The sequence below is a fragment of the Staurois parvus genome, unplaced genomic scaffold (assembly GCF_062004578.1).
Source record: "Staurois parvus isolate SC_StPar_1 unplaced genomic scaffold, SC_StPar_1.0 ptg000025l, whole genome shotgun sequence".
NCBI classification, from domain to species: domain Eukaryota; kingdom Metazoa; phylum Chordata; class Amphibia; order Anura; family Ranidae; genus Staurois; species Staurois parvus.
The window spans coordinates 30766486-30775373 of NW_028317821.1; the positions used below are offsets into that span (position 1 = coordinate 30766486).

General features: G+C 46.2%; 1 pseudogene; it reads right to left on the bottom strand.

The window, feature by feature from the left end:
* Positions 1-2909: 2909 nt before the first annotated feature.
* Positions 2910-8564, bottom strand: LOC149472031 (uncharacterized; annotated as a pseudogene).
* Positions 8565-8888: the final 324 nt, after the last annotated feature.

The window sequence follows — 8888 nt, forward strand, 5'->3', positions numbered from 1 at the left end:
GGACCCTGCTCTCGCTTTTGTCCTTGAATGGACGCTTCGGAGAACGCGGCTGGAGCCATATTATCCCAAAGAAAGGGACTCAAATCCCTTCTGCACCCTGTCGCATTTTTCTCCTGGAAATTGAGTGTTTCTGAAAGGAACTATGATGTGGGAGACAGAGTTACTTGCCATTAAGGCAGCATTGGAAGAATGGCGCTATTTACTGGAAGGAGCATCACATCCCATTCTCATCGTCACAGACCATAAGAATCTAGAGTACCTAAAAACGGCAAAACGCCTCAGGCCACGACAAGCTAGATGGGCACTATTTTTCTCCCGCTTCGTCTTCCATCTGACATACCGTCCTGGATCTAAGAATGGCAAACCTGACGCACTCTGCCGTATGTTTCCTAACCCAGTTGTGCAGTCTGAACCCGACACAATCCTGCCTGCCAAAAACTTCTTACTCCTTCAGACAGACCTTGTCACGCAAATAAAAGAAGCTGTGGATAGTCATCCACCTCCCATGAATATGCACTTGCAATTAAAGGACGGTCTGTCCTTTAAGGAATAGATCTTCGTGCCCGAAGAACTCCGGACTCTTATTCTCCAGAGATGTCATGACCATCCATTAGCAGGTCATTTTGGGATTCACAAGACTTCTGAGTTGGTTTCTCGCTCATTCTGGTGGCCAAACACAGTAAAGGATTGCCAGGACTATGTGAGATCTTGTACAGTCTGTCTGAGAAATAAATCTGATAAAGCCAAGACATGGGGCCAGTTGGAATCCTTGCCCATACCGGAAAAACCTTGGTGCATGATCTCAATGGATTTTATCGTCGAACTTCCACCATCTGAGGGATTTACCACTATCTTCGTAGTGATTGATCGCCTGTCTAAGATGGCTCACTTCATCCCCTTGAAAGGGACTCCGTCTGCCACAGAAACTGCCTCCGTTTTCATTAAGGAAATCATAAGATTACATGGCATCCCCCTGAATATTGTGTCTGATTGGGGAGTGCAGTTTACATCCAAATTCTGGAAAGCTCTGTGTGAGGTATTAGAGATCGGGTTACGCTTCACATCTGCTTACCACCCACAAACAAATGAACAGACAGAAAGGACAAACCAAACTCTGGAGCAATACCTCCGATGCTTCTCCTCATATTCACAAGATGACTGGGCATCGCTCCTTCCATTAGCGGAATTCTCCTATAATAATTTCATCCATTCCGCTACCAAGCAATCTCCTTTTTTCTCTAACTACGGATACCATCCCTCCAGAAATACCAGTGGAGGCCGCTGTTCCGGCAGTACAAGAAAGGATGGAGTGCCTCAGGAGGAACAGCAAAATTTTACAAAAGACAATTTCTTAAGCTCAGGCGAGCAACAAAATATTTTTTGATAGGAAAAGAAGGGGTGACTTGGAAATGAAACAAGGGGATAAAGTCTGGCTATCCACGGCCAATCTGAAATTAAGTTGTCCATCAAGGAAGCTTGGTCCAAGATATCTGGGACCATTTAGTATCAAGAGAAAGGTGAACCCTGTAGCCTTTGAATTAGAATTACCAAAAAACTTAAAGATTCACCCAGTATTACATTGTTCCTTGTTGAAACCACACATCCCAAGAGGGTTTCCCAACCGGAATTCGGAGGTGCCTGCGCCATTGCTGGTCGAAGGGAATGAAGAGTATGAGGTTGAGGCTATCCTGAACTGTAGAAAAAGGGGTGGACAGACCCAGTTCCTCATCAAAAAGTTATGGACCAGAGGATAACTCTTGGGAACCATCCACTAATGTTCATGCTCCGTGGATAGTTCAAGCCTATCTCTGTCTTCACCCTGAGAAACGAGCCCTAGTGGGCATTCGGAGGCTGCCCCTAAGGGGGGGGGCAATGTAAGGGATTTCCGGCAAAGAGAATCGCGTTCGGGAACGCGTATGCGCAAAAGAGATTCCGCAGAAGAGCTGCCGGTTGTACACAGGTGCGCAGGAATGTGTGATTGCGCACATGCATGCACACGTGCACACGCACGGTGAACATTGGTTCAGTGCTGACTGGTCTTCAGCTCCCCCCTGTGTCCTGCTTGTTTCCTGTGTGATTCCTTTGTTGCTGACCCGGCTTGTTCTTCACCTGACTCTGATTACTCTCCTGCTCCTGATTCCTGACTTCTCTTCTTCCCTCGCGGTTCTTTCTTCCCTTGCCTTTTCTTCTTTCACCTTATCTTCTGCCCTCGCCCTTTCTTCTTATCTCACTCTCTCTTCTTCCCTTGCCTTCTCTTCTTCCCTCGCCTTTTCTTCTTTCCTCGCCTTCTCTTTTTACCTCACCTTCTCTTCTTCCCTCGCGGCTCTTTCTTCCCTCGCCTTTTCTTCTTCTTTCACCTTATCTTCTGCCCTCACTTTTTCTTCTTATCTCACTCTCTCTTCTTCCCGCTTTCTCTTCATCCCTTGTCTTTTCTTCTTTCCTCTCCTTCCCTTCATTCTTCGCTTTTTCTTTTGCCCTTGCCTTTTCTTCTGACCTTGCCGTCTCATCTTCCCTCGCCCTCTCTTTTTCCCTTGCCTTCTTTTATTCCCTCACCTTCTCTTTCTTCACCCTCTTTTCTTCCCTAGCCTTCTCTTCTTCCCTCTCTTTCTATTTCTTCCCTTGCCCTCTTTCGCTTTCTATATTTCCCGTCACCTGCTCTTCTTTCCTCAACCCCTCCTCTTTCCTCGACCTCTCTTCTTCCCTCGCCTTTTCTTCTTCCCTCGCCTTTTCTTCTGCCCTTGCCTTCTCTTCTGCCCTCGCTTTCTCTCCATCCCTCACCCTCTCTTCTTCGCTGACCTTTTCTTCTGCCCTCCTCTCTCTTCTTCCCTTTCCCTCTCTTCTTCCCTCACCTTTTTTTCTTCCCTTGCCTTTTCTTCTTCCCATGCCTTTTTTTCTTCCATCACCTTCTCTTATTTATTTGCCTTTTCTTCTGCCCTTGCCTTCTTTTCTTCCCTTGCCCTTTCTTCTCCCCTCACCTTCTCTTCATCCCTTGCCTTTTCTTCATCCCTTGCTTTTTCTTCTGCCCTTGCTTTCTCTTCTTCCCTCTTTTTTTCTTCTGCCCTCGCCCTCTCTTCTTCCCTCTCCCTCTCTTCTTCCTTCTCCTTCTCTTCACTCATCTTCTCTTCTTCCCTCACCCTCTCTTCTTCCCTCGTCTTTTCTTATGCCCTCACCTTCTCTTCTGCTCTTTCCTTCTCTTCTTCTCTTGCCCTTCGTTTTTCCCTCGCCTTCTCTTCTGCCCTCGTCTTTTCTTCTTTCTTCACCTTCTCTTATTCCTTTGCCTTTTCTTCTGCCCTCGCCCTCCCTTCTTCCTTTGCTTTCTCTTCTTTCCTCACCTTCTCTTTTTACCTCGCCTTCTCTTCTTCCCTCGCGGTTCTTTCTTCCCTCGCATTTTTTTCTTCTTTCACCTTATCTTCTGCCCTTGCCCTTTCTTCTTATTTCGCTCTCTCTTCTTCCCTTGCCTTTTCTTCTTCCCTCGCCTTCTCTTCTGCCCTCGCTTTCTCTTCTTCCCTCGCCCTCTCTTCTTCACTGACCTTTTCTTCTGCCCTCTCCCTCTCTTCTTCCCTCACCTTCTCTTCTGCTATCGCTTTCTCTTCATCCCTCGCCTTTTCTTTTTCCCTCACCTTTTCTTCTTCCCTTGCCTTCTCTTCTGTCTTAGCCCTTTCTCGGCTTTTCTTCTTAGCTCGCCTTCACTTCTTTCCTCGCCCTCTCTTCTTCCCTCACCTTTTCTTCTCCCCCTGCCTTTTCTTTTTCCCTCGCCTTTTTTCTTCCATCACCTTCTCTTATTTATTTGCCTTTTCTTCTGCCCTTGCCTTCTTTTCTTCCCATGCCCTTTCTTCTCCCCTCGCCTTCTCTTGTTCCCTCACCTTCTCTTCATCCCTTGCCTTTTCTTCATCCCTTGCCTTTTCTTCATCCCTCGCTTTCTCTTCTTCCCTGTTTATTTCTTCTGCCCTCGCCCTCTCTCCTTCCCTCTCCCTCTCTTATTCCATCTCCTTCTCTTCACTCACCTTCTCTTCTTCCCTCACCCTCTCTTTTTCCCTTGTCTTTTCTTCTGCCCTCACCTTCTCTTCTGCTTCTGCCTTCTCTTCTTCTCTTGCCCTTCATTTTTCCCTCGCCTTCACTTCTGTCCTCGCCTTTTATTCTTTCTTCACCTTCTCTTATTCCTTTGCCTTTTCTTCTGCCCTCGCCCTCCCTTCTTCCTTTGCTTTCTCTTCTTTCCTCGCCTTCTCTTTTTACCTCGCCTTCTCTTCTTCCCTCGCGGTTCTTTCTTCCCTTGCCTTTTCTCCTTCTTTCACCTTATCTTCTGCCCTTGCCCTTTCTTCTTATCTCACTCTCTCTTCTTCCCTTGCCTTCTCTTCTTCCCTCGCCCAGGGGCGGACTGACAACTCATGGGGCCCCCGGGCAATAGGGGATCATGGGGCCCCTGTGTCCTTGCCCACACTCAAAAAAAGCCTATAAAAGGTACCAGGGGAAAATTCATGGGGCCCCCTACTGACCCCGGGCCCTCGGGCAGTGCCTGAGTGCTCGAATGGTCAGTCTGCCCCTGCCCTCGCCTTCTATTCTGCCCTCGCTTTCTCTTCTTCCCCTTACCCTCTCTTCTTCGCTGACCTTTTCTTCTGCCCTCTCCCTCTCTTCTTCCCTTTCCCTCTCTTCTTCCCTCATCCTCTCTTCTGCTATCGCTTTCTCTTCATCCCTCGCCTTTTTTTCTTCCCTCACCTTTTCTTCTGTCTTAGCCCTTTCTCGGCTTTTCTTCTTAGCTCGGCTTCTCTTCTTCCTTTGCCTTCTCTGCTTCCCTTGCCCTCTCTTCTTCCCTCGCCTTTTTTCTTCCATCACCTTCTCTTATTTATTTGCCTTTTCTTCTGCCCTTGCCTTCTTTTCTTCCCTTACCCTTTCTTCTCCCCTCGCCTTCTCTTGTTCCCTTACCTTCTCTTCATCCCTTGCCTTTTCTTCATCCCTTGCTTTTTCTTCTGCCCTCGCTTTGTCTTCTTCTCTCTTTTTTTCTTCTTCCCTTGCCCTCTCTTCTTCCCTCTCCCTCTCTTCTTCCCTTGTCTTTTCTTCTGCCCTCACCTTCTCTTCTGCTCTTGCCTTCTCTTCTCTCGCCCTTCATTTTTCCCTCGCCTTCTCTTCTGCCCTCGCCTTTTCTTCTGTCTTCACCTTCTCTTATTCCTTCGCCTTTTCTTCTGCCCTCACCCTCCCTTCTTCCTTTGCTTTCTCTTCTTTTCTTGCCTTCTGTTTTTACCTTGCCTTCTCCTCATCCCTCACCTTTTCTTCTTCCCCCGCTTTCTCTTCATCCCTTGTCTTTTCTTCTTTCCTCTCCTTCCCTTCATTCTTCGCTTTTTCTTTTGCCCTTGCCTTTTCGTCTGACCTTGCCGTCTCATCTTCCCTCGCCCTCTCTTTTTCCCTTGCCTTCTTTTATTCCCTCACCTTCTCTTTCTTCACCCTCTTTTCTTCCCTAGCCTTCTCTTCTTCCCTCTCTTTCTATTTCTTCCCTTGCCCTCTTTCGCTTTCTATATTTCCCATCACCTGCTCTTCTTCCCCCACCCTCTCTTCTTTTCTCAACCCCTCCTCTTTCCTCGACCTCTCTTCTTCCCTCAACCCCTCCTCTTCCGTCAACCTCTCTGCTTCCCTTGCCTTTTCTTCCCTCGCCTTCTCTTCTTCCCTCCCTTTCTCCTTTTTCTATCTTGTTCTCGCTTTCTATTCTTCCCTCACCTTCTTTTCTTCCCTCATTCTCTCGCTAACTTCTTCGCCCTTTCTCTTCTTCCTTTACTATCTTCTTTTGGCTTTCTAATCTTTCCTCACCCTTTATTCTTACCTTGCCTTCTCTTATTCCCTCACCCTCTCTTTTTTCTTTGCTATCTTCTCACTTTCTATTCTTCCCTTGCTTTCTCTTCTTCCCTCGCCCTCACTTCTTCTCTCACCCTCTCTTCCCTTGCCCTCTCTTCTTTGCCCTCCCTTCATCATTTGCTATCTTCTCATTTTCTATTCTTCCCTTGCCCTCTCTTCTTCCCTCGCTATCTTCTTTTTGCTTTCAATTCTTCCCACGCCCTCTTTTCTTCCCTTACTTTTTTTTCTACCCTAACCATCTCTTCTTCCTATGCTGTCTTCTTTCCGCTTTCTTTTTTTCCCTTCACCCTCTCTTTTTCCCTAATTTGCTCATCTTCCCTCACCTTCTTTTCTTCCTTTGCATCTTCTTCTTACTTTTTTATCTTTCCATGCTCTCTCTTCTTCCCTTGCTGTCTTCTTTTTGCTTTCTATTCTTCCCTCTCCCTCTCTTCTTTCCTTGCTTGCTCTCCTTCTCTCACTATCTTCCCTTGCCCTCTATTCTTCCTTTGCACTCTTATTCCCTTTTTATATTCTTCTCACTTTCTATTCTTTCCTTCCTCTCTCTTGGTTCTTTGCTATTTTTCCTCGCTTCCTTTTTTTCCCTTGCCCTCTTTTCTTCCATTTCCCTCTCTTCTTCCCTCATCTTCTCTTCTTTCCTTGCTATCTCTACTTCTTTCGCTGTCTTCTTTTTGCTTTCTATTTCTCCCCTCACCCTCTCTTCTTCCCTCTTCCCCTCCTCTTTTCTCGACCTCTCTTCTTCCCTTTCCTTCTCTTCTTCCCTTGCCTTCTCTTCTTCCCACATCTTTTCTTCTGCCCTCGCCTTCTCCTCTGCCATTGCCTTCTCTTCTTCTCTCGCCCTCTATTTTTCCCTCACCTTCTCTTCTGCCCTTGTCTTTTCTTCTTTCCTTGCCTTTTCTTATTTCCTCACCTTCTCTTATTCCTTCACTGTTTCTTTTGACCTCAGCTTCTCTTCTTCCCTCACATTTTCTTCACTTGCATTTTTTCTTCCCTCACCTTTTCTTCTTCCTTCACCTTTTCGTTCGCCCTCGCTCTTTCTTCTTATCTCTCTTTCTCTTCTTCCTTTGCCTTCTCTTCATCCCTCGCCTTTTCTTCTTCCTTCGCCTTCTCTTCATCCCTCACCTTTTCTTCTGCCCTCGCCTTTTTTTCTGCCCTTGCCATCTCTTCTTCCCTCGCCCTCTCTTCTTCCCTCGCCTTCTTTTATTCCATCTCCTTTTCTTCTTCCCTCACCCTCTTTTCTTCCCTAGCCTTCTCTTCTTCCCTCTCTTTCTATTTCTTCCATTTTTTTCTATTTATTTTCTTGCCCTCTCTTCTTCCCTTTCTTTATTGTTCTTGCTTTCTATTCTTCCCTCTCTTGTTCCTTCACTATTTTGTTTTTGCTTTCTTTTTTCCCCTTGCCCTATTTTCTTCCCTCTCCCTGTTTTCTTCCCTCATCTTCTCTTCTTTATTCACTCTCTTCTTCTTTCACTTTCTTCTTTTTTGCTTTCTATTTTTCCCCTCACCCTCTCTTCCCTCACCCCCTCCTCTTTTCTCGACCTCTCGTCTTCCCTTTCTTTCTCTTTTTCCCTTGCCTTGTCTTCTTCCCTCGCCTTCTCTTCTCCCCTTGTCTTTTCTTCTGCCCTTTCCTTCTCTTTTGCCATTGCCTTCTCTTCTTCTCTCGCCCTTTGTTTTTCCCTCGCCTTCTTTTCTGCCCTCGCCTTTTCTTCTTCCCTTGCCTTTTCTTATTTCCTCACCTCTTATTCCTTTGCCTTTTCTTCTGCCCTCGCCCTCTCTTCTTCCCTCGCTTTATCTTCTGTCCTCGCCTTCTTATTTTACCAGGGCGTCTCTTCTTCCCTCACATTTTTTTCTTTCCTTGCCTTTTCTTCTGCCTTCAACTTTTCTTTTGTCCTCGCCCTTTCTTCTTATCTTGCTTTCTCTTCTTCCCTTGCCTTTTCTTCTTCCCTCACCTTCTCTTCATCCCTCGTCTTTTCTTCTTTCCTCACCTTCTCTTCATCCCTTGCCTTTTCTTCTGCCCTCACCTTTTTTTTGCCTTTGTCATCTCTTCTTCCCTCGCCTTCTATTATTCCCTCACCCTCTTTACTTCCCTAGCCTTCTCTTCTTCCCTCTCTTTCTATTTCTTCCATTGTTTTCTATTTATTTTCTTGCCCTCTCTTCTTCCCTTTCTTTATTGTTCTTGCTTTCTATTCTTCCCTCGCTCTCTCTTGGTGCTTCACTATTTTGTTTTCGCTTTCTTTTTTCCCCTTGCCCTATTTTCTTCCCTCTCCCTCTCTTCTTCCCTCATCTGCTCTTCTTTCCTCGCTCTCTCTTCTTCTTTCCTTTCTTCTCTTCGCTTTCTTTTTTCCCCTCACCCTCTCTTCTTCCCTCACCCCCTCCTCTTTTCTCGACCTCTTTTCTTCCCTTGTCCTCTCTTCTTCCCTCATCTTCTCTTCTTTCCTCGCTCTCTTTTCTTCTTTCGCTGTCTTCTTTTTACTTTCTATTTTTTCCCTCAACATCTCTTCTTCCCTTGCCTTCTCTTCTTCCCTTGCCTTCTCTTCTTCCCTCACATTCTCTTCTTCACTCGCCCTCTATTCTTTCTATCTTCTCACTTTCTATTTTTCCCTCTCCCTTTCTTACTTCCTTGCCCTCTCTTCTTCCTTCACCCTCTTTTCTTCCCTTGCCTTCTCTTCTTTCATTGCCTTCCCTTCTTCCCTTGCTTCCTCTTCTACCATCACCCTCTCTTCTTCCATTTCTATCTTCTTCCCAATTTCTATCCTTCCCTTACCCTTTCTTCTTCCCTCATTCCCTTGCTCTTTTCTCCCTTTTTCTTCTTCCCATGCCCTGTCTTCATCCTTCACTATCTTCTTTTTGCTTTCTATTCCTCCCTCACCCTTTTTTCTTCCCTCACCCTCTGTTCTTCCTTTGCTATCTTCTCACTTTCTATTCTTCCCTCGCTTTCTCTTCTTCCTTTGCTTTCTGTTTTTCCCTCGCCCTCTCTTCTTCCTTTGCCTTTTTTCTTCTCTCGCCGTCTCTTCTTCCCTCCCTATCTTCTTCTTGCTTTTTCTTCTTCCCAT